Source organism: Sturnira hondurensis, unplaced genomic scaffold (assembly GCF_014824575.4).
Source record: "Sturnira hondurensis isolate 20B ecotype Veracruz unplaced genomic scaffold, ASM1482457v3 Scaffold0006496, whole genome shotgun sequence".
NCBI lineage: Eukaryota > Metazoa > Chordata > Mammalia > Chiroptera > Phyllostomidae > Sturnira > Sturnira hondurensis.
In genome coordinates, this window is record NW_028079127.1 from 1,051,227 (window position 1) to 1,077,804 (window position 26,578).

The 26,578-nt window shown below is 35.7% G+C and overlaps 1 protein-coding gene and 1 pseudogene across 2 annotated transcripts in view; one reads left to right on the plus strand and one right to left on the minus strand.

Moving 5' to 3' along the window:
* NRG3 (neuregulin 3) overlaps window positions 1-26,578 on the plus strand; it is a 1,179,966-nt gene that overhangs the window by 858,898 nt on the left and 294,490 nt on the right. The gene's annotated exons all lie outside the window — the stretch shown is intronic.
* Window positions 21,736-22,465, minus strand: LOC118989562 (proteasome subunit alpha type-6-like; annotated as a pseudogene).

Here is a 26,578-nt window from a genome sequence, read left to right on the forward strand (position 1 = left end):
GTTGTTGTTCTTTTTCAGGGTCAGTTTCTGTCTCTTCCCTTTTTGTTACTGATACCTTTATAAACAATAATACCTGCCATGCAAAAGTGAAAAAATATGAAAATGAGCTTCTTCTATTTCTTTCTCTGGTTTTTCTTCCCCTCATGGACCATTTTCTTCTTCTTTCTGTTTTCCTCTCATAACCGTTTTTTCCTGGAGTTGAAAACAGCTCATCTCTTAAATCTCAATTGCAGGCTCTCAGTGCCAATGTCTCCCTGAGGGCCCCTGCACATTCAATTTCTTTATGTGTGTCTCTTCTCCATCTCTCCCCCTCTGCAATTGCAAATCAGCATTTATTAAAAATAAACCAAAACTTTTAAAGGAAATAAATCATGAGACTCAAAACTTTTGATCTTGCATTACTGACATTTAGCTTACAATGTAACTATACTTTCTTAGAATCAGAAGCTATTGTAGGTTACCACATAGAAAATATGTTTGAAACCAGAGTACCTACTTGAGAGTTGCCACAAATGCAGAGACCACAGAGAACAGTGTGACCCGATGAGCTTTTTGTGAATGGTCTGATATAAACTGCCTTTTTGACAGCAAGGGTACACATATTGGGTAAATCAGAGATACTTTGCTGTTGGCTGGAATCATTGTTAGCTAAAAGTGGTAAGAAACAATCTTATTTTGGTGAGAAGTTCTAATTGACTATTGATCATACAGTAATTTCTGTGGGTCATTTTAGAACAAAGGATCCCAGACAGTGAAAAGCCAGGGGAATAACTTTGTTCACTAGCCTTCTCCCCTTACCCTTGTCCCTCCTCTTCCCTCCCCCATCTGGCTTATTATTCACCTAGGTAAATTCCAGAGAAGAACCATGATTAACTTAACTTTAAAAATATCTGGTTTCTAAACAGCTCTCAGTGAAAGTAGGAGGTTTTGAAGATACAAGTATACAAACTTGTATAGGCTTGTATAGGCTCCCGATATCCTACTCCACCTACCTAGCACAATAGCTTGATAATACAAGGCTAATATATATGGTTACTAATGCTGGTGATGTCCTTTTGGGTCCTGATCCTATTGCCTTATGACCTTATATCCATTCAAGTACTGTCTTCTTGTTCTAAAATTAGATATTGCCTTTATTCAGTTTCTCTACGACTATCCCCCAACTCCCACCCCATCACATACACACTCATAATGAATTCCAGATCCAAGTATTGTCTGCTGGCAGACTGCTAGATCTTACTGTGAATGTAGGTTCTGTCTAGAGTTCTTGGGCTTAGACCCAAATTTGGGGATGTTAAAAGAAGGCCATACACATAAAGGGACGTAGAACAGGACCTCAATATACCTCTTTGTTTTTTGTGGAGGACTATAGTCTCTCTATTTTCTCCCTCTCTGTCCAGCACTTATTTCAAAATATGAACCATCTTAAGAAAAAAAGGATGGAAGCTGTAATACTCTAACAGTAAATGTCAAGCATTGCTCCAGGCATGGTACATGTGCTACCTTATTTAGTTATCACATAAACCTTTAGAAGAGGCATTATGATCCTCTTCTGTTGATGAGGACTTAAGTCCAGAAGAACGTGCCTTGCAAAGGCACATCATGTGATAGAGTAGGGATTCCACTCTGGGCACATTATTGCAGCCATGCCTTTTCCACACACTATAACTCCTCCCCTAATAGAATCTGACTATATTCTGATTATTCACTAAATCAGAATTCCCAGGAACCAAAATCATTATCGCTTTAACTTAAAAAAAGAAAAAGCACATACATTTGGTTCACATACACCACTCTTAATAAGGAAAGATAAATGACGGTGATTATTTCTATTTTCATAGCTAAGAAACTGGATTATAGAGAATGTGCATGGTGTGACTACCAACTCTTGGTAAAAAGAAGACCTAGTATGAGAAATTTGAACTTTAAAGATTCTAGGTTAGTAATTTTTATTTATTTTTTAAAGATTTTATTTATTTATCTTTAGAGGGGAAGGGAAGGAGAGAGGGAGAGAAATATCAATGTACGGTTGCCTCTTGTGAGCCCTCTGCTGGGAAGTGGCCTGCAACCCAGGCATGTGCCCTGACTGGGAATCGAACCGCGATCATGTGGTTCGCAGGCCCACGCTCAATCCACTGAGCTATGCCAACCAGGGCTAGTTGAGTATTTTTTTAAATTAGACCACAATGTTTACAGTTAAGGGGAGGAAAGTATAGGGTACTTTGTGAGAATGGGAGGCAGAGATACCTCCCTCACCGTAATACTTATGGGCTTGCCAGTCAGCAGACAGTAAGGACAGGGGTGGGAAACAGCCTCCGTGGGCTGTGCTCCTGTTGGCTCTTTACCCAGTATCACTTTAGTCCCACAGGTGGTCTTTATCAACTCATGCCAGTCCTGGTTTTTACAATTAATTATTGGCCTATTTGATCTTCCCTACTAATTTCCAATAAGTCAGATTCTACTTTGTCACAATTTTTTTTTCCTCCTGACTACTCACTCCATGGACTGAAATCCTGATAAACTGCATTTTTCAGTTTTTCTAATATAAGCAATGAGTTCATGTTGTGAAGCCAACATAAATTTTAATCCAGCATAACTTTTTTTTTACTTATTGATAGAAATTCTATTTTTAACCAAATTTTCACTCAAGAAATAAAAAGAGTCCAGTTTAATAAATGGTAAATGACTATTTCATTTTTTTAGAAAAATAAGCAAGGGAATAATTTTTATTACCAATTTCCCAAACACTAGATGGAAACATTCCTATTTTAAATGTGCCTTAATTGCTTCTATCTGGAAAGTGCTAGCATGGGAGCCAGGCTGCCCTGGTTCAAAACCAGCTCTATCTCTTACTAGCTGTGTGATCATGAGTAAGTTACTAAATCATACTGTGCTTCAGTATTCCTACTATAAAATGAAGATAACCCCAATGGTTAATGTTGGATGCAAATAAAATAATATAGGTAACAATTTCTCATAATTCAAGTAGATGGTTATTGCTCACTAAAAATTATTTTTGTTGCTATGTTTTATGTCAAAAACATGCTTTCTTAAAAATGCTCACACCCTTTAAATGAGTTCATTTTTATAAACTTATTATAAATAGTTATACACAAAACTGTGAACAAAGAGACATAGCTAAGAAGGGTCATAAAACTTTATTTTGTACATTGAAAACCTGACAAAAAACCCAAACTCTGCTAAATAGAAACATATATAGGTAATCTACAGTACATCAATAGGATTTTTTAAAAGATTTTATTTATTTGTTTTTAGAGAGTGGAATGAAGGAGGAAAGAGAGGGAAAAACATCAATGTGTGGTTGACTCTTGAGTGCCCCCACCTGGGGACCTGGCATGCAACCCAGGCATGTGCCCTCACTGGGATCAAACTGGTGACCCTTTGGTTCTCAGGCTGGCACTCCATCCACTGAGCCACATCAGCAAGGCCTCAATAAGATTTGAAAGTAACCATTAACCACTGTGATCTCAAATAATTTGAGAGTTACATTTGAAGTAACTACTGTGACCTCAAATAATTCATGAAATAGGAATACTTTTTAATATATATGAAACACGAATTATACAAATATACATATACTCTAATTGTCATTAAACAAAACATGCATATACATTGGCTCTACACCAAAACAGTATATTTAATTAGGTTTAAATCATAGGAATGCTTTTATTTCCTAGTTACACTTGCTGTAGTTTTCAAATTTTCTGTATTGAGTCTTTATCATTGTATAATCAGAATATGTGTGTGTGTGCTTTAAATATATATTTAAAAGATTCTGTCATCTGACCTAGTAACTCACAATTGTTTACTATATCATTTAATTCTTTACATTGAGTAATTTTATTTCTGATACATTAATTTTAAAAACTTAAGAAAGAAGTGTGCACTTAAATATAAATTTCAAAAATCTGACATAACACAGAGGGACACTATTTATAGAAAGGTTACATATATGACATAATGAGTCAATGTATTAGTATGGAAACTACATATGTTGTTATAAGAAAAATATGAGATACAGCTATATATATATTTGTATGTGAATACACACACATGTACATACAGACTCATGTATATGTATAATTGATAAAGTATACTTTTAGAAACCTGTGACTAAAAAAATGATAGAAGAAAAATTTTGTAATTTTTAATATTAATTATTGCTGAAGAATAGGTTTTTCTGTTATCCTTTCTATTATTCTTTTTAAAATTTTGTACCATGATGTTGCTTATCTTTACAATTGAGAATAAAAACATTGATTATATAGATATTAACTATAGTAAATATGTTCTTAAGTTCCCCAAAGTAGATGTTTCCTGACTCTTTCTGGATCATGTGGCTACTATTTTACTTTATCTAGGGAATGGCAACTCTACTTCTGTCATTTTAAAGTGCTGCATTCTACAGTGTTTGCAAGGGGAGGCTCTCTCACTCTTAAAGCCTTTACATGAGCTTCCTCCTGAGCTTTTTTGAGTCAGCACCTCCATCTGTGATCCAAGATGAGAAACTGTTCATTAAATTACCTTGACTGCTGTCTGTTTATATTACATCATCAGCCTTTGCCTCATGTGCTGACACCACATTGTTCACATCCATTATTTGCCTCTCTCAATTGCTGGGGAAAAAAAGACATGCCAACATTTGAGATATCCTTCCAGAATTTCCCTGCAAGATAAAACATACACACACACACACACACACACACACACACACACACACAGTATAAAGCTCCTAAGAAGTGCAGGCTGTGATCTACACTATATAACTGAATTGCTATAACTTGATTGCTTGACTCTATTTTCCTTAGAGACCATCATGGTGGCAAAAATGTTCTCATTATGCAAAGAGGAGTCATTGAAAAGTTTATAATAAGAATATACATGTATATATTTAAAATACAGGTCTAAGATGGTTATGCAATTTGACCTTAAAATTCATAATTTTTTAGAATGATTTAGACTAGAAGGAAATTAGGTTAATTAGGTCCTCTTTTAATGATTCCTATATACCCTAGCATGAGCCATGTTAGGGTGAAGAAATCATTTTTCTAATACTCGATGCACATTTTTAAGGTACTTCTAGCAGCAGGCATGATGTGGGGTGTTGGCAGTGGGGTGAGGGCATGACGTGTGCTACCTTATGGAAATTCAGTTGTGTGGGAAAAATAAGGCCAGGAAACAAGCAAAGGTCTAGAGCTTTGAGAGGATGATAGAGGATTGTGTTTAATTTTCCTGAGCAGGAGAGAACTATCAAACACAGAGTATTGGTTTTATCTTATTGAATTTTATCATTTTCAATTAAAATTGACAGCACATACTTTGTCCAGTTTGACTGCTGACACATTTCAAATTAAATTAATTACTTAAAGGTCAATATCTATGATTTAATTATGATGAGCATTGCTCCACTATATCCTTATATAACTTAAGTACTTACATAGGCAAATTTTATTCTGATTTGTTGTTGACACATTCCCTCTTTTAGGTTGAAACTTTCAATGGTTATCATTCCAACTATCAGGCTCTGATACACAGTAAGTACTAAATATGGATGGAATGGAAAACATTAAAAAATTATTCTGAATGTTGAGTCCCATTTATGTGAAGCACATTTTTGACAGACATCCAGTAACACAGATGCTTACAATGGCAAGTTAATTTTTTGTTGAAGTCAATCAATCTAAAATGACAGCACTAACACAATTTTAATATGATTAAAATTGTTGAGTGGTAAAGCAGGAGAAAGTGTTAGGAGAGTCAGAAAACTATGCCAAAGACTGTGTAAGGGATGCAGAGTAGGAGAGACTATCAGATTGAATAAAGGTCTTATAAAAAATTATAGAGAAGTTTGTATCTCCAAGAAGCCAGCCATTTTATTGGGACCCCCAAGAAGTTCATTCATGAGTTTCCCTTATCTGGAAAAGAGGCGATCAAAGATACTGATTTTCCACCACCAGAACTGAGTTTAAACAAATACCACATCACATTTTATGTTAATATGGTGTCCAAAAAACACAAATACTGGATGAATAAAATGTCATATTACTAACAAACTACAGAATTTATGGGCACTTCCACAGCAAGTGGAATATTGTCTTTTTCAAGATGACTTTAATGAGTGTTAAATTGATTTAGTAGCATAACTATGTGGGAAGAAGTGGAGAGAGAAAAAAAAAAGACCCTTGATGGTTGTGGGGGAGGGGGAGGAAGGGAAAGGGGATTTCACCTAATTTCAGAAAGTCATTAACAATGCCTCGCTTTGTAATTGTCTTGAGTTCCAGAGAACCATCATTACCTGCCTTTTTTGATCAATGTGCAATTTTGTGAATCCCTGACAGGCTAATGCTGAGTGGGCTGTAGGTGAAGTATGCCTGCCCTGCCTTATGAAAGGCAGAGGATGGCAAAGAAAATCCATCTAACATTGTGAGCAGCAAAATTCATCATGAGCAACCAATTTTTCAGCTCTACAAAACTCTACACCTGGATCTATTTTTAAATACCTTCAAGTAATGTCCTGTATTTTCCTACTTCCTACTCCTTATATATCATGAGAATAAAAAGAAAGCAAAAGCATTTAGAGGTATAGCACATATGAACTTTTTTTCCCTTTGGAAACCTTGCCTTATGAACTTTTGCATCATACCAAGATAAAAGCTCTACAGATGTGAATTACTGGTTTGATTATAGAAAACAAAAAAGTAACTTGATGTTATTGCAAGACTGGTTAGTGTGAGAAGATGGAAGCAGAAAGTTTATACAAGATGATATAAATAGAATATCTAGGAATCGACTAACTAAAAAGTTTACTCAACAACATATGCTTTTAAAAATCCAGGAAATTTAAATAATGCAATAAGAAAAGAACTCACTATTGTAAAAATACTTTAAATGTACAAAAATGGGGGAGGAAATAATATTTTACCCTCTAAATAGGCTTTAGTCTGTAATTTTTTTCAGAAACATAGTATAGTAATTAAGAAAATGGGTTTGTGTATCAGACTGACTCAGGTCCAAGTCCGAGCTCCACCTCATTCTTGTTCTGTTTCCTAAGCAACTACTAAACCTCTAGGATTCTCAGTGTCCTCATGTCTAAAATGGTGAATAAACAAAAGTATCTTATCAAACTCATGAAATTTGGACCATACAACCCTTGAAACACCTTGTTTTACCAGCAGGAAGTAGGTTGGCCAAGGGCAAAGCAAGGTTCCTAAAATATGGTTGTACCATAGGTATGCAAAACACAAAGGCAACAGAGAAACCTTCATACAGAATTCTAAAATGTCATAGAATAAACTTGTATTGAACTTGAAATGATTGAGTGTCTAGCCCTTACTAAGGGCTAGACATACTAAGGCAAGTCCTTAGTATGTACTCATGAAACCGGAAAAGACCCCTGTGTTCAGGCTGCCTGTCACTACCAAGCCCAATAATGAATGACAGTGATTGAATCTTCATGGGCGCTTTATTCAGATGGCCGACCATCTGAGAAGATGGAGGGTTTGTGCCCAGAAGAACCATCCTACATTTTCTTTCCAGGCCAGACTTTTCATAACAGGCAATAAACCAGATGTAGTGAAGGGGTTTGAAATTCACGGACAATTAGGTGAAAGAGACTGCAGCTTCTTGTCCTAGGCAATTAGCTGTTCCCAGGGACAGGTACTCTCTCTCTCCCTGGAACACAGTGGCCTGACCTTCACTTGTCCCCTGGCAGTAATCTTTAGCAGTGCCCCAGGAGGTGGATTATTTTCCCAAGAGCCAGGATGGGCCTTATCTGTAGAATCTGAAAGAAAGCTTTAACATATACATTACTTACTAAGCTTATAACTATTTACCTTAAACTAAAATTTCCCAATTCTTAAGCCCCCTATCACTTACAATGCTTTTGGAAAGAAGGAAGAGGAAGGAAGAAAGGGAGGGAGGGAGGGAGGATATGGGCAGCTCAGCACAATTAAAAAATAATTATTAATTATAACAACTGAGACTGTTTTTTTGCTCAAATCATTTCAGGGTTCTTCTCAATATAGCTGCTTCCATAGATCATCATTATATGCCAACTTTACCTCAAATTGCAACCGTACCTTTTCCTGATGGTCAAGCAAGAGTTAAAACATTGTTCTTCCCTCCTAGCCTCTTGGACAATTCCCTTATTTACTTGAAAACTGCTTCATCTAATACTGTGCCCAGAAAGTCACATATGTCTCTAATGGCCATGGGCAGATGACCCACTCCTTGAGGTAAAGGCAGTGTCTCTTTTCACTCATTTTATTCTCTTGCGTTTGATGCTTTCTGTGTGCGTTCTTCCCAATCATCATGGCCAAAAGGCAATGTCCATGTGTAATTATTGTCCCCAGCACACGGTACTATACAAATAAGTATTTTCTGACTTTTTAAACATTTATGCATATTTGTATGGGAAGGATGTACTGTTTTTTGAAGTGCATGGCATGATTTCTAATAAATATATTAAAGATGCATAGCTAGTTTCATGCATCAGTTCAGATACAAAGGACAGTATAGAAGACAGAAAGGTGCGCATGGTGAAGGATGATGACTCTATCACGCTTTGTCCATGGCCAAGAAGAAATTCAGCAGAATATGTACAGTAGTTCCCCCTTATCTGAGGAGAATATGTTCTAAGAGCCCTGGATGACATAAAGTAGATGCCTAAATCTTCAGTAGTACTCTATCCTGTATGTACTATGTCTTCTTTTCTTATATATACATATACTTTATGATTCCTCTTTGACATATCCAAAGTTCCAACATTATACTCTTGTGCTTAGGACCTATTATTAAGTAAAATAACAATTATTTGAACACAAGCACTGTGATACCAGGACAGTTGATCTGATAACCATGCTACTCTGAATGATGTACAATTTAAAACTTATAATTTGTTTGTTTCTGGAATTTTCCATTTAATATTTTTGGCCATGTTTGACGATGGGTAACCGAAACCACAGAAAGGTAAAGGAGACCACTTTATAATAAAAAATATGACATTTCACCTGTGGAGGACCAGCTAGTTACAGACCACGAGAACCTGCTTTCAGCACTTGGGTGACATCGCTAGTGAAAACCATTTGATCAAAATTTCAACTTAGATCATGCAGTTGAAATTGATTCATGTAGGTTATATTATAGACTGAGAAATACATTGGAAGTTTCTACCTGAAAAAAAAGTCAGATTCAAAGTCACATAAGGCTTGTCATTCCAAGATACTTAGATATATGAAAAACGTTTGATGTGGATATATGGAAAGCACCTATACTAAACTGAACTATTGCCAAGATTATTAATGCATCATTTTGATGAGCTAAGAATTTTTATTTTTTCCAGTAGGAGAACATGTGCCAGATAGTCTGAGGTGGAGAGAGGGCACAGCCTTTTGTTTTAAGAATAAAGAATTTCAACTTGAAGGAAAGCATTGCAGCTAGGTTTTGACAGCCTGTTGGGAATCGAAGGCAACCATGATGTTTTATAAGTGTTGGAATTACACCCAGATTGCTTTTTTTTGAAGATTTTATTTATTTATCTTTAGAGGAAAAGGGAAGGAAGGAAGTATCAATGTATGGTTACCTCTTGTGCGTCTCTTGCTGAGAACTGGCCTGCAACCCAGGAATGTGCCCTGACTGGGAATTGAAACGCGATCCTGTGGTTTGCAGGTCCTCGCTCAGTCCACTGAGCTATACCAGCCAGGGCGCCCATGTTGCTTTTGGTAGGTGCCTTCTAATCATCTAATAGTTAGTTTAATGTCAGCTGGGCTTGAGAATCATTTTTTTTTAATAAATTATCTCTTTTGTCATAAAAGTTTCTTTAAAAGTCATATGTAGGTAGAACATTTGTTGTTTTCTCAACATTATCTTCTGTATTCTTTGTTTTTTACATCCCGCATCCTCAATGATAGTTTTAACTTGTCTAGAAGAATATAGGGAGTACATCAGAATAAATGAAGAAGTGATGGGTTAATTTAATAAATAATTGATTGAAGAAATATCCATGGAATCAGTGATCTCAGATACCAAAGAACACATTGTTTCTGACACTTCTATTTCCAAAATCCTGAGCCTTGAGCCTCAATTTTTCTACTTAAATTGGGAATAATAAACATGGGAGATTGCATAAGGAATTAATTAAATTAAATGCAAATATAAAAAGACAATACAGGAGAAACTATACGTCATAATAAATGTTACATTACAGATGTAACATTCGTATTACAGATGAAAGCATTTTAAAAACTAAAAAGAATAAATGCAAAATAAATAACAGTTGTAACAGTTGGATACTGTTTATTACAATAAATAGTTTATAAACCACCAGGAAGCAGCTAAGTCATTTAATGACAATTTTCTGCCTTTAGTGGCTCTCTGAATCCCTCTCTCCTAATAGGTTTTTTCCACATATCTGTAAGCATAGTCAGTCTTTTGCAGGCTAGTAAGGTTAATGATTATAAAATAACTATTCAGGATTATGTTTTCCTTTACCTTAAACTTTAACCTAAATTCATAGCACAAAACTGTCACACATCTGCCTCTAACTTGGTCAGAATTACATGGTTGTACTTAAGTCTTAGTGAGATCATAAGAGTGTGGCTACATATTCACAGTTCAGAAAGCAATATACAGATCATGCATCACAGAAATGTACACTTGAAAACTATATGACCCTATGAACCAATGTCACCTCAATAAATTTAATTACAAAAAGATTAATAGCATCAATATTAGTTCTAACCATACTTGGTTAGAGCCCTGTGATTAAACAAGGAATATCAGTTATAAGCACAATTGAATGCTTTTAAAAAACTACAACTGTACTTGAACAACCATAAAAAATATATAAAAGTAAAAAATTCAATAAACTATGATGGATGTTGAAAATTTTCAAAAGCATTTGTACACATAAAAAAGTATAGCAATTTCTTTTAGATAGTCAATTTCTTGGCAGTAATATCAGCAGTATTGGTGTTATCTGTTTATATCCGTATGGCACTTTATACTATTTTAAGTGTTTTAAAACATATTATCTCACAACAATGTTTAGCTTTTCCCAGTTCATCCCCATTTACAGATATTAGACTGAAAACTATGGCAGAAAACAACTCAAAATTCGTATTGGCTCATACATTTTGAGAGTCTACCAAATATTAAACTTTTTTATTCTTTTTATCATATAATATTTCACCATGGTATAGTCCTCATTTATAAACAGAGTAAGCTGAGGCTCAGGAACATGGCCAGTCTCACAAGAATAGTGAAAGAGCTAGAATGTGAACCTGAGTCTTCTGCCCTTTTGGGCAATATGATTACTGGCCAAACACACCTCCAAAATCACTCTGTGAGACTGACACTAGCTGTGAGGGGAAAGAAGGGAAAAAAAGAAGCTAAGGAGCAAAAAGCAGTGTAGTATTGAAATGAAGGTCACACTGCAACTTCCAGATTGTGATGTATTTCATCTTGTAAAAAATAATGAATACTTAACAGATTGTTTTATGGATCCCAATAGTTCCCAACTTCACATGCTGACTGTAACAGCGGTATTCGCTTCATGAAAACTGGTCAGCTGAACAATCAGTTGACTAAAAATGTGGAAGAAAAAATATTTGAAAATGATCTATATAAACAAATTATCTTTAAATTCCACCTATATAATTCCAAAGCCCAGAGCAAATAATTTTGGAATTAAGCACAAAAATAATACCTAAGGAGTTTTACACAATATTAATTGTACTTTCTGCCAAACCAATGATACCCAATATATGTAAAATCATTTATTTTAGGAATATTACACATGCATTTCCCCCACTACATGATTAGAAATTAAGAACAAGTGGTGAGTCATGATGGAAGTGGGAGTTGTATAAGGCAGATGTAGTGAGAACTGGAAGGGAGCAGAGCCCAGAACCATATGGATCCTGAGTTTCAGCACAGAATGAGGTGCTAAAACTAACCCAGAGCAGTGAATACCAACCAGCACTGGTGTTTTACTGTCTAATTTCCAAGTTGAAAACTAGGATCCTTTTAGAAGTTCAGGTGTGCTGAACTGAGCATCTTTCAATTCTGACATACTGAACTAACAATGAAACTTCTGGATAAATAATGAGACATAAAGCTTGCATTAGATGTAGATACATGATGAACATGTCTTGAATTCAATCAAATTTTAAATCATGATAACTGGGATAATGTTAAGAACAATGGTATATGTGCAGTAATGGTATGTTCAAACTTCAATTTATTTCTGCCACTGAGACTTAGTGATTTTTTAAGTAGTGTTTTTCTATTTTTTTGTTCTCATTTATTTATTTGTTTACTGGCATCTGAATGAGTAGAAAGACAGCACTATACACAGAAAGTTAACATGAAAGAGAGCCTAGAAATTTAGTAAAGTGTTTCCTGATGTGTATTTTATAATAAATTAGTTACACAAGATATTTAAGGGGGATTTTATGATTAGTGGGGAAAATATGTTATTTTATAGTCCTCCTTAGAAATTCACATTTATATTTAGTAAATTAGACTAAAAAAATTTTGCAATAAAGGTAGCTCTTTAATTGTTTATCTGTTTTTTTTCAATTATTTTATTTTATTTTGATTTATTCTTTAGTGTATTTTTCCATTACCATTTAGTCCCCTTATAATCCCTCCCCCTAGCAATCACCACAATGTTGTTCATGTCTGTGAGTCCTTTTTCTTTTTTGCTCAATCCATTCACCCCCTACAGTCATCTGCTCTTGATCTATAAGTCTGTCCCCATTTTCCTTTTTAGTTGAATTTGTTCATTAGATTACACATTCAGGTGAAATGATATGGCAATTGTGTTTCCCTGACTGGTTTATTCCACATAGTATAATGTTCTCCAGGTCCATCCATACTGTCATGAAGGGTAAATTTTTCTCTTTTTATGACTGAGTAGTATTTCACTGTGTAAATGCCCCACAGTTGTTTTACCCACTCATCTACTTGTGGACACTTGGGTTGCTTCCATATCTTGGTGATTATAAATAATGCTGCAATGAACATAGGCATGCTATGTTTTTTCAAATTAGTGTTTTAGGTTCCTTTTTTTTCCAAATTTATACTTATTGACCCTAACTTGGGCATTACTAATATACTCAAAGAACTAACACTGCCTAAATCACCCTTAGGAAGAAAACGTTTTTATTCCAACCCTTTATTCATTAAAAGAATATATCAGCACTAACAATGCATATTGGTGATTATGTGTTTTGGATCCTGTCCTAAGCTATAAACAAGAAAGTACCATATGACCAGCACCTTTTTATGGATCAGCTTTAACTTATTTAATGGGTACTTTTAAAGGATATCATTGTTAATTTCTTATCAGGAGACTTAATATATTGCTTAAGGAATTCATAATTTCCTGAGTTGGGGCTATTGGTCTAGCTCCCTATGCAAGAATCCTCTCTGAATAATGCCTAATTGTTCTGGTGAAAAATGCACAGTATCACATGAATTCATCATAAGACCTTCTTTTTTGCTCTGAACATCAGATTTCTGTTAGGCCTTCAAAACTTTTTGAGGATATGTTTTTTGTTTTTTTTTTGAGAGTGGAGAAGGGAGGGAGAGAGAGAAAGAGGGAGAGAAACATGGATGTGAGTGAGAAACATCAATCTGTTGCCTCTCATTAACACCTTGTCCAGGAACTGAACCACAGCCCAGGCTTGTGACCTGGCTAAGAATTGAATTGGATGGCAGTCCAAGCAACTGAGCCATACAAGTCAGGGCTCTAATAGCTTTTTATTTATTTATTTTTAAATACTTTATTTATTAATTTTTTATTGAGAAGGGAAGGGAGGGAGAAATGGAGAGAAATATTGGCCAGAAACCCAGGCCTGCACCCTGACCTGGAATTGAACTTGAGACCTTTGGGTTTGCAGGCCAGCACTCAGTCCACCGACCCACACCAGCCAGGGCTCCAATATACTTTTAACCAGTTCTCATTACTATCATTAATCAAGGAAGCATGTTTATCTTAATACCAACTAAGCTGCCTTTTAAAAATTGTTTTAAAACTTCTATAATACATGTTATATGACACTACATGAACTCTAAGACTTTATTTATACAAAATTCTACCCCCTAAAATCCTCTATAGTATCTTTGCATAATGGATTTTTTCCAATTTAATGTGCAATTATAAAAAAATAACCCTATGAAATTTCAATCTTTCCATCTTTCCTTTCAGACTCTGTGCTTCTGAGAATATTTTGGAACCTGGAATAGTATATCATTCATCATGTTAGCTCTTTCTCTCAGATTACTTTCATGACTCCCCACCCACCAAACACACACACACACACACATACACACCATCCAGATATTTATCCCAAACATTATCATTAATGTTGTGAAGGACAAGTGCAAGAGCAAAGCCTACAGCATGCTGCTTAAGACTTCTACCTAACTTGATATCAGTCAGCACTTTTGAAGAACAGTTAATGGTTACACTAACTATAAATCTGTAAATCTAGACATCATATTCCTCTATCTTACCCACAAGGGTGTCATATATTATGCTGAAAATCAAGAAGCATTCTATCTATGACATTCTATTAGTTTGCTAGCCTAACAATGCTACCAAAGGAGAAAATTATATTAGTTTGGCTCATCTTATCATTTCAATCCATTACAGAACTTTGTAATAAATCTTTATAATTTTGTATTATGACAGTCCTGGTTTTATTTATGCAAGTCCATCTTCATCTCTTTGAAATAAAAATATTTGACCACCTCCAATCTTTTGGCAGCTCTCTCATCTTCCAAGGTTTCACAAATATTACTTCAGAATTATACTCTGGTATTTACAACTTAACTTCATTCATAAAGGAGGATCCGTCCAAATAGTTTTAAATACTGGTATTTGAGTTTTAAGTCAACTTATGATTCAACTGTATGGCTGTTTAAACCTTCTTTGTAAAAGAACATGCTCAGAGTATTAAATCAAGAAATGTAGATTGAGCCCTGGCTGGTGTAGCTCAGTGGATTGAGCACGGGCCTGCGAACCAAAAGATCATGGTTTGATTCCCAGTCAGGGCACATGCCTGGGTTGCAGGCCAGTTCCCAGCAAGGGATGCACGAGATGCAACCATACATTGATATTTCTCTCCCTCTCTCCTTCCCTTCCCTTCTAAAGATAAAGAAATAAAAAATTTTAAAAAAGAAATGCAGATTGAGAGAAGGCAGGAAAAGACAAGATCGAGTGATAGGCAGCAGGTGTACCCCTTGAAGAGTGCAAGGATCAGGTGCCACAGCCATTGGGGGAGAGCAAGGAGTAGCAGCAGGGCGAAGGGAGCCTCAAAGAAGAAGCTGGTTGGGGGCCAGCTAGATGTCAGGTTTCTAGTCCTTCTACCACCAACTCTTGTGCAAATCCCCAGCTTATGATTCTGGAAGAGAAATCAGAACCCTGAATTTCCTCTCTGGACTCAAGTGATGACATCCTAAAAAAGAGGGCCCAGAAGCTGATTGAAAATAGTAGTGAGAGCAGGCAGAAAGACCATACACTCATGACCAGCTTCGGGAACAGCCTCAAGATCAAGGTTATGGATGTGACAGAGAAACTAAAGGAGAAGGCGTATAAGCTTTAGAATCACTGCAATAAGATCATTCAGGAAAAGCTCTAAGAGTTCACCCAGAAAATGGCAAAGATCTGCCATTTGGAAACAGAGCTCAAACAATTGTACCACATTGTGGAGAACATTTACAAAGACCTGTGTGTCCAGCCAGAGGCTACTACTTTGAAAGAAGAACAAATCCATAAAGATGGTGAACTCTGACAGCTTTCTGAGAGGATCACATCTAGTGACAGCAACCAAGAAAAGGCTCAGAGTCCACTGTTTTGGCCACACTGAGAAATGTTCTTCACAGTTCTATAATGCATCTTAGCAAAAACAAACAAACAAACTTGTGCCAGATCCAAAGGCAGAGAGTCCAGCCACCATCATGGGTCCACCTTTGGTGTCCCAATATATGACAAATTTACCCCACTGCAGTGCTACACAGTTTATTTAACATTTGATTTGGGAGGAAGGAAGGAAGGAAGGAAGGAAGGAAGGAAGGAAGGAAGGAAGGAAGGAAGGAAGGAAGGAAGGAAGGAAGGAAGGAAGGAAGGAGAAATGCAGGTTGAACATATGCATCTATCTTACAGCCATCCTACCCAATTCACTGTGATTGAAATAATAGAAAAATGAGAACAAATTGCTAATAGTACTCACAAGTAAGTATGGGTGGCAGCCATTGTACAGAAAACCCTAAAAAATCTAATGCATACAGAATTAGATGAGCAACAGGGGTGGAGAAAACCATAATTCACATGTAAGAGAAAACCACAGTAAAGGGAAGGGCAGGTTCTGTGGTATTTGAATTTCATTATCAATAAATACATTACAAGCCTCAAACCTCTGTGTGCATATGATTAGCCTGTGTAACTTATTCAAATGCAGAGTCTAAAAGAAGTAATGACCAACTGCCTGTTTTTCATACCAGACTGCTGACATGGCTGGATCTCGAAACTTGCTTCTGATCAGAGGCTCTCTGGAGGAAGTGTCCAGCAATCTGTTTTTAACAAGTCCTCCAGGGGATTCTGATACAAGTGAACAGATGCATTTAGTTAGCTGGCCTAATTAATGCTCTTCCTTTACCACCACTTCCATTCCATTCCATCCTTTATTTCACCCTGCAGGCTCCACAAGTGTTCTCTCCCAAGATTAAAACCATGCCTAACTCTGCTCCTGAGGAGGGTTTACAGTGGTCATTTAGAACAAAGCAAACCTGAAGATAACCTTTATCTCTATCATCTACATGAAAGGTGAACAAAGAAGGCAGTTCTTTCCAGTAAGAGAATCTAACCAAGTGAGCCAGCCCGAATTGAAGCCTTTCTTATTTTGACATTTGCATGACAGAATCCCAAGCTGCCTATGAAATTCCCACTCACCTTCCCTAGAATTAGATTGCCACTTGACACCAAAACTGCCATTTATGTGGAGACATTGTCCAGTTTTGTTCCTATTTTTTTTAGTGACCAGCCCAGGGCAACTGTAGAAACCAACATACTATATATTATAACACTTGAAAATTATTCAAGCTAAAATGATTATCTTGATCATCGTTCCACCTTATCTTTCCACCTTGATAATGATCTGGATGGCCAGATTCATATTTGGAATATTGAATACAGAACCATAACCAGAGGATAGCTGCCCCTGGACTTCAAGCCCTTCAGTCCCACCCTGAATAACTATCCAGTCCCTTTACTGTCCTCAGTCCATAGCTGTTAATTTCACATTTTAGAAGTAGGCATATCTTAGGGGTGTGAGACAATCTCTTCAGCTACCTTAACTCAGCAGAATAGCAATGTTAAATGCTGCCAGTGGGCAGTCAGGGCAACAGAAGCCATGCCTCCCCAAAATGAGTTATTAAAATCTCCAGGGGAATATGTGAAATATGAAAAAGCACCTACACTGATTTCTTAATAGCATTTTTGAAATGATTATATATAATGTTTCCATGCCCTTTTTTATTGTGTTTCCAAAATGGAGTAATTCTTTATAAATATCAATAATATTTTACTTTATAGAACTAAAACACTATAAACATAGCTAAAGCCCCCTGAACATCAATGCCCTCACTTTGTAAACTACTTCCCTTACTTGTGAGTCTTCATTCTGGACAAGTAATTACATTTTTGCCCATGTACAGGGCTGGTGTTCTGCTGATAGGTACCATACCGATTTACTTTCTCTGTATTTTCCCATACAACATCATGTTTCTAAAACTAACTGCTAGTAGTGGAAAATGGCCACTTCCAGCTAAGAAAAGAACTCTGAGCCATGGATGAAATGATAAGGAAACATTTATTTAGAAAGTCACAGAAGTAGAAGGAGGGAGTCATAGAAGAATGGACTCAGGAAACAAGTCACAGCAAAACAAGGGACCTTGGAGTTTAGAAGGGAGAAAAAGGAAAGGAGGCGGGTGGGGGAGGGGAGAGAGGGGGAGAAGGCGAGGGTGGGGGGCGGGAAGAGAGAGAGAGAGAGAGTGAACAAATCTTGGGGAAAGAATATGGTAAGGAAAGGTGAGCAGTTCCTCTGTAGAGAGAACTGCACTGGGTCCTCAATCCTTAGACTTTTATCTGGAGGTGTCAGGGGAAGATCTCATAAAATATTCATCGGATTTCCCCGATGCGTTTTCTCAGAGCTGTGGTCTCCACTGATTGGCCGATGCCAGAGCAGGGGTCATTAGTCACTACAGCTGGTCCTGATGTAAACCATGAGGTTTATATCTCATTTTTCGGCTTTTCTGGGTCTGGAGCTGAAACACAGTTGAGGCCTAGATGCCATATCCAGGGATTAATACTTTAGGGAGTGGTCATGCAAGACCTGGTAGTTTTCTCCATTGCTAGGCACCTAAGCTCCCCTCACTGGTGGCCCTCTGCACCTGGACCATTGCTCCTGCTCTACTCATGCATACCTAACTGCTTACTATTACATAACCATTTAGATGTGATCTGTGTATATCAGGCTTATTCATTATGGAATATTTTATTCTGAACACCCAATTATAAAGTAGAAATATAAATGTGAAATGTTAAAATCTATACTCTATTTTAGAAAACATGAATACTTTTGTACCTACCACTCAGTTTTATTAGTTAATTAATTGCATATTAGTTTCAGGTTCTGTTTATGAAATAAAACAACAGAAACAATGAAGAGCTTTTTGAAACTTTCCTTTCGTTTTATTACTTTAAGTAGCCATCATGATAAATTTAGAATTTCACATTCCCTGAATTTTTTTAATGCAACCTCTATTTGGTTTTAAGATTTTTCAGCTTATCCTTGATGTCATTCTGTTTTACTATAATGCATCTATCTATGGGCTGATTTATTTCTGAAGATATAGATGTTATTAGCATTAGTGTGTTTTTGTCTGGAGAACTATCTTTTTTCAGTCTGGATAATCCTCAAGTATTGTTTTAAATACTCAGATATAGAATAAATATTCAGAAAATTGATATGGATCCATACATGACCCCAAATAGCCTCAGTAACTTTGAGAAAGAAGAACAAAGTAGGAAGGATCACAATACCTGATATCAAACTGTATTACAAGGCCACTGTAATAAAAAAAGCCTGGTACTGGCATAAGAACAGACACATAGATCAATGGAACAGAATAGAGAGCCCAGAAATAAACCCATGTCTCTATGGCCAATTAGTATTTGACAAAGGGGATAGGAACATAAAATGGAGTAAAAATACTCTCTTCAATAAATGGTTTTGGGAGCTCTGGACAGCTACCTGCAAAAAAGGGAAACTCGACCACCAACTTACACTATACAATGGGACTACATCAAATTAAAAACCTTCTGGATGGCTAAAGAAAAGATCATCAAAAGGAAAGGGGACTAACTGGTCCCCTTTCCGCAGCCACTGTGGAAAGCAGAATGGAATTTCCTCAAAAAACTAAACATGGGACTACCTTTGGATCTAGTGATCTCACTGCTGCAATTATTTCCTAAAGAATCCTGAAACACCAATTCAGAAGAATCTATTCACCCAAATGTTCATAGCAGTGTTGTTTACAACGTCCAAGTGTTGCAAACAGCCTAAGTACCCATCAGTAAATGAGTGGATCAAAAAGCTGTGGTACATTTACATGATAGAATATTACACAGCAGAAAGAAAGAAGGAACTCCTACTAAACCTTCATGACAGCATGGGTGGAACTGGAAAGCATTATGCTAAGTGAAATAAGCCAGGCAGTGAAAGACAAATACCATATGATTTCACCTATAAATGAAACCTAATCAACAAAAAAACAAATGAGCAAAATAGAACCAGAGACATGGAAATAAAGAACAAACTGACAGTGACCAGAGAGGAAGAGACAAGAGGATAAGGGGGGAGAAAAGAAGAGTTTAGACAAGGAACATGTATGAAGGACCCATAGACATGGACAACAAAGTGGAGACTGACTGTGGTGGAGTGGGCAGGGGAAATTGCTGGGGAAAAATTGGAAAACTGTAATTGAACAGCAATAAAAAAAGTATAAATAAAATAAATACATATTATTTTTCTGGCATTTCTTTTTTTTCTGGGGGAAGATTGCTGTCAAGCAGATACTACAGAGTTTCCATCTGTCCCACATGTTGCATAGGGTTTATTCCTTTGTCCCTCTAGGTTTCTTTCAGGGTGAGTTTCCCAGGACCAGTTTTTGATTCATTAATTTGTTTTTTAAATTAACTGTACCATGTTAAATTTATACCATGTAATATACTTTCTAACTTAAATTGATATTTTGGGGGGGATGTATTGTTTTGCTGTTATGCTATTTTATTCTTTTAATTTAAACTAATACTTAAGTTATTTGTGTCTATTTTATAAATCTTTCAAAATGTTTGATGAATGAACCTATGAAATTAAATTTTTCCAGAGTTAATTTTATTGTCTGTTTTACAGGATTTACTTTTTTCATGTGTCTTCAATATTCTATGCCAGTCTCATTTTAATGAGAAGACTGCATTGTGCTTTGTTTCATTTTGTTTTCTCACTCTTCTTGACTTTTTCTTTTTCTTTCCTTGCTTACTTTCCTTTATGTCCAGCTATCTCTATGTCACTCTTGCCAGTTGTCTCCCCAGACCCCTAGATTCAGGCAATCCAGAACCAAATTTTATAATGTGGTGATATTGAAGATAAGCAGATTCTGCCCATGGATTGGTGTCCATGTTGTCCTTTCTCCCTGGGCCTTCCAGGTATTTAGAGCACTACTGCCCAATCAGGCAGCCAATAGCCACTTGTGGCTATTTAAATTTAATTTCCAGTCAATTAAATTGCATAAAATTTAAAGTGAATTTTCCCCATTGCTAATGGCTATCATAGTGGACAGATCTTTCCCATCACCACAGACAATTCTGTTGGGTAGTGCTGCTCTACAGCTATAATCCCAGACATTTTTTCCTTAAAACCATGGTTTTTAAACAACTTCTCTCTGCAGGGGGTGAGACAAAGCAGTTCCATTTTTAGTTTTAGTTTTTCTCTACATCCCTTGGCCTCCTAGTTTCAGACTGGGAGCCTGACCCTATGCTATGAGATTACGTGTAGCCCTCTTCTTTCTGAAAGAGCTGATGTCCAGGCTCTCAGTGCCTACACTTGGGTGCAGAGCCTGATGAGTCCATGGCTACAGAAGCAAACACACTTAGAATCTCTCCATTTCTGGTCTTCAGACCACAAGAGGCTTTTAGATTTTTCTTTTTGTATTTTAAGCACTATAAATTATTGTTTTAAGCAGAAGAATTTCTGAAGCAAGAATTTTGTGCATATTGTCAAGTAGCCCGTTCATTTTTACTGCAGGTGTATATTCCATTTTATTTTTGAACAATCTATGTTCATTTATACATATCCACTTTATGTCGATTTTGGCTGCTTCTAATTTTTACAATTAAAATAATTGTTGTCATTAAAATTCTTGCACACATCTTCTGCACAAATGCCAGAGTTTTTTTTTTTTTTTATGAGCATATAAGCATGAAATAAAGCTGCTGGATTATAGGGGCAAAGCATACTTAATATTAATTTGTGTTGTTCCACAAAACTATTGCACCAGTACACACTATTCCTCATCAAGATTCAGAAATAATAAAAATTGTTATTGTTGTTGTTATTCTCCAAAGCATGATGTCATAGAATTGGTAAACTAACTACAATGTTTAGTCTCTCTCTCTCCTAGTGCAATGAGGTGAGGATCAGTCTCTGCTTCTATAAGAATCCTGAATTTAGGATTTTCAACTGTTACTACTCTAATTTCTATTTCTGAAGGGTTGAAATCAATTGCTGAAGCAGAGTAGACAAGCATGTAATCATAATTTCCACTGTTGAAATGCCCAACCAAATTTCTTCTTCATATTTTTTCAACTAAGCTGGTTGACTCAGTTTGTTTAACTCCTGCTATGGTGGCTTTAAACCCATAGCTTAACCCTATAGGATCACATCTGTACACCGAGGGCCTTGTTCTTCATCTATACCAATTAAAATCATACAACAACCGAGAGGCCTCATTTCAGCATTTCTGTGTGTAGACATGAGAAATCTCAACAATTCTTTTACACAGCATGTCCACAGAATCTCAAAGCCATACTTGTATTTCCAATTAGCTGCCTCACAGCATGTCCCCTTACCTGGGATCTGCTGTCAGCTGTCATTCTTGTCATCACACAGCCAATGTTTTCAGTTATCTTAATAAGTCAGTCACTGTGCAGGTACTTTCTTCTGTGTGACAATTACTGCAGTCTTTCCCACTGACAGCTGCTGATGTAAGGCCACCCTGGTTAATAGCCTTAAAAGAATGTTTTATTTGGTAGAGCCTGACTTCAGGAAAAAAGTATGGTAATGTGGTACTCAAAACCAGCACTGGAATTGTGGAACATTCTGATACACTCACTGGAATTTATGTTTGCACCTATGTTGAGTGTAAAATGCCATCTCATTTTAATTTGTACTTCTCCAATTATTATAAAATATGCTTTATTATTTTTTGTTTTAATGACTTTTTGGAAGGTTGAAACATTTGGGTTTCCTTCTTTGTTGTTTGCATATTCAAGTCCTTTTAAACTATTTCTGTTTTTTTTCTTTCTTACTGACTTTCAAGTCACACATTTATGAGAGTAAAATTTTGGTTCTTTGCAAGGATACCCTTACTGTCTTTGACTTTTTAAAGTTTGTTTGGATGTTTTCTAACTGTATCTTCTTTTGTTTCCTATTAAGAAATAAAACTGATTTGTTTTTAATTATGATTTTTGGTGTGTGTCTTAGTCAATAAATTATTATATAGTCCTAATTCATAAAGATATTTTGTATATTCTTCTAAAAATTAAAGATTTGTTGTTCACATATGAATAAGTACTACGTCTGGATTTATGTGTGTGAGTGTGTGTCTGTGTGTGTGGTGAGGTGGTGAGCTCATAATTTAATTCTTTGTTTCATGTGTATGATCTATCAGAGGCTCTACTTTGTGTATAGTTTTACTTCTCCCCTCTGACTTCTAAAGTTTGCTAAGTATTATACTAATGTACAAGTATATGCAGCTCCATTTCTATTTTCTCCGTTCTTAACCTTTTGTCTGTTTATCACATGACCAGTTTCACACTGTATTCTCTACCACTCTTAACACCTTGTAAGAAAAACCTGCCTCAGCTTTCATGTGTGCCTCTTAGTTCTTCCTTCAAAAACAGTACTCATTTCAACTCAAACATTTCTTTCCAGAAAATGTGAGTGGGTGTTCTTCTGACAAAGTGAACTTTCTTTCCCACACTGAGCTGCCCACTGTGAACAATTGTGAAAACAGCTTTTTTTAGGGACAAAGGAAAACATATTGGGAGGGACACACCTCAGGTTTCTTTATTATTTTTCCTTGCATTTGTTTCTATGATTGCTAAAAAGCAAAGAATTATTATTTTCTTCTGATTCACATCAAATATTTACCTCATATAAAGATGTGCTTTACTTGCCCTGGCTGGTGTGGCTCAGTGGATTGAACACCAGCCTGTGAACCAAAGGCTTGCCAGTTCAATTTCCAGTCAGGGCACATGCCTAGGTTGTGGACCAAGGCCCTAGTAAGGGGCTTGCAAGAGGCAACCACACATTGATGTTTCTCTTCCTCTTCCTTCTCTTCCCCTCTCTCTAAATATGAATAAATAAAATCTTTTTAAAAGGGTTTACCTTTTTCAATTTTTTTACTTTTTTCAGTTTAACTATGATTATTTTGATTCTCTGTGGATAGGGAATGGCTTATAACTAAATTAAAGATTAGACTTTCACACAATATAAAATTACCAGCTGTAAACAGGGATTGATGTCTATTGCTGATAGTGTAACAAGAAAAACATTGTTGTATAACAGAAGGGAGTTTTATGAGGGTAATTTTTTTTTACTAGATTTCAGGAAAAAGAGGACAGATTTAGAAGTTTAAAAGACCTTAGTGTGAATTTTGTCTCATTTCAGCTGCATCCCTAACAAGTTGTCATAACACCTCTGCTTGAGTGTTATAGTGACAGAAATGCACATTACCTTCCATAAGTGTGATGTTTTATCTTTGCTGTTTCTATCTGTTATTTCCATATACATAATTAAGCAAGTGATCCTGTTTCTTCAGCTAATAAATGGAAATCAAAATGGCAATATTATAGAGCAAAGACATAAAGATAATATGTATAAAATATATATTTTGTTGCCATTGGCATTCTAAGTGTTCAGCCAATGTTAGTTACTATTATCTAAAAATATACCAAATATTTGACACAAATGAGAGACAATGTGCCTATAGGATTAAGTTGTAAACACACAAAATAAACTTAAGATTGTTTTGGTATAAATGTAATTTTTTAGGTATAATACTAGAACCTGACGAATTGGCAGACTAATAATATCAAAAAAAAATTGCAGGAAGAGCTTAATGTGACTAGATGAATAGAGAGCATTTTAAATATTTCAGTGTTAAAATGTTTGTAAATAAAGTTAGTATTAAATACACACACACATTATATAGAAATATTCCAATCTCTTGAGTCACACAGTAACCAGAGAAAGTGAAAGAAAGAGAGAACTATCATTTATAGCCTTCTTTGCAAAAGCACTGGCAATGAGTCTCAGAACACACACATTTTTAGATGATTGGTCATCCTACAGGAGCCCTATTAAGAGAGGTATAGACATACAGGACACAAAGTATTCTGCTGATAATAACTAAAATTGAAGTCAGCTTCAGTGACACCTGATAAAATTAACTTTTCTTTGTCCAAATGAAAATGGAACTCTCATTTATTTCAGTACAGGCACTTAATGATTATTGAAAAAAATATTGAGATAAAATTATGTACCTAGAGCTTCTAACAGTTCATAGCTCTTCCAAGTCTAATAATATTGTGGGATGAAAATTAGGGTGGAAACTGATTATCACTGATTGGAAAGATATTTATATATCACTTAAAGAATTCATAGAGAAAAACTAGTGGACCCAACTGCAAAATAACTTATTCTGAAATAGCGGAGTCAAGTGCTTTGATCACTAAAGTATGGATTCTCAAAATTACAGAACATTAATAAAAATATGTTTAAAAACCATTTTTATTGAGGAAAATGTTTTATATTTAATGAATAAAATAAATATATTGCTATGGTATCACATAATTTGAAATTAGTAATAGTCTCTTACTGTTTTTATTGGTTAATGTGGGTTAAAATTAACTCAAAATTCTCTAAAAAATATTTACTAAGAAAGCAAACATTAGAGTTGCAATAATCAAAATTAAGTATATAAATAGATAGACACTATCTATGGCCTTAAAAATGCACATGTGTATTTATTTATTTATTTTTAATGTGAGGATTTTAAAAAATATTTTATTTATTTATCTTTAGAGGGGGACAGGAAGGAAAGAGGAAGAGAAACATCAATGTATGGTTGCCTCTCATGTGTTCCCTGCTGGGAACTGGCCTGCAACCCAGGCACATGCCCTGACTAGGAATCGAACCCTGATCCTTTGGCCCATGCTCAATCCACTGAGCAACACCAGCCAGGGCCACATGTGTGTTTAAATTGAATATATATATTCAATATATATATATATATATATATATATATATATATATAAACTTAAAAATGTACATATATATTGACATTAAGTTTGATTTGTATTAGACTGTATAAAGAGTTTTTATTTAAACATTTTTTAAAAGGCCTTTCAAAGTAAGAAGAAAACCAGTGTTATTTGAGATCAACTTATAGATTGAGAGCAGATGACAGCTAGCGGGTTAGGGGAGGTTAGGGATGGAGGGATTGATCAAAAAGGAAAAAGGGCTCATGGACATGGACATCAGGGTGGTGATTGTTGGGGGAAGGGGATTATAAGGGGACTAAATAGTAATGAGAAAAATGCCATAAATTAAATTTGAAAAAGATTAGCTATTTGAGAATTATCAATTCAGACAGAACCCCAAATAATGTTTTAGTTAAAAGACAAAGATAATGGGTATTTGTGAGGAAGTGAAGGGGGACAGTTACGACAATGGAAGGAAGGTACTTCAATGGGTACAGATAACATGACATAGCTTTGTTAATTCTGAACAGTCCAGTAGTCATCAGTCCAGAAGTCATAACTGATTACTAGTTATATTTCTCAACAGCTCCTTGGGACATAACGTTGCTTATGCCCAGTCAAAGGTTATTTTTGCCCTATTTTAACATTCTGAAGATTTGGTGTATAAGACAGGTGAGGCAGTGCCTCTGGCATGGTAGCTTCATGGTAAAGTCAATACATTTATATTACTGTTTACATTTCCCCCTTTTTATCAGGATCTTTCCTTGAAAGTGTCGCTGATCAATCTTGATAATTAGTTGCTAGAAGAATCATTGGTTCTTCAATGTCATGTGGCTCATTTTGGATGAAGTGTTATGGGCAAAAAGCCAACAAAAATCATACTTTCATACCTTACTAGCTTTGTGACTTGATCAAATTGCTTAATTACTCCAAACTTCTATTTCT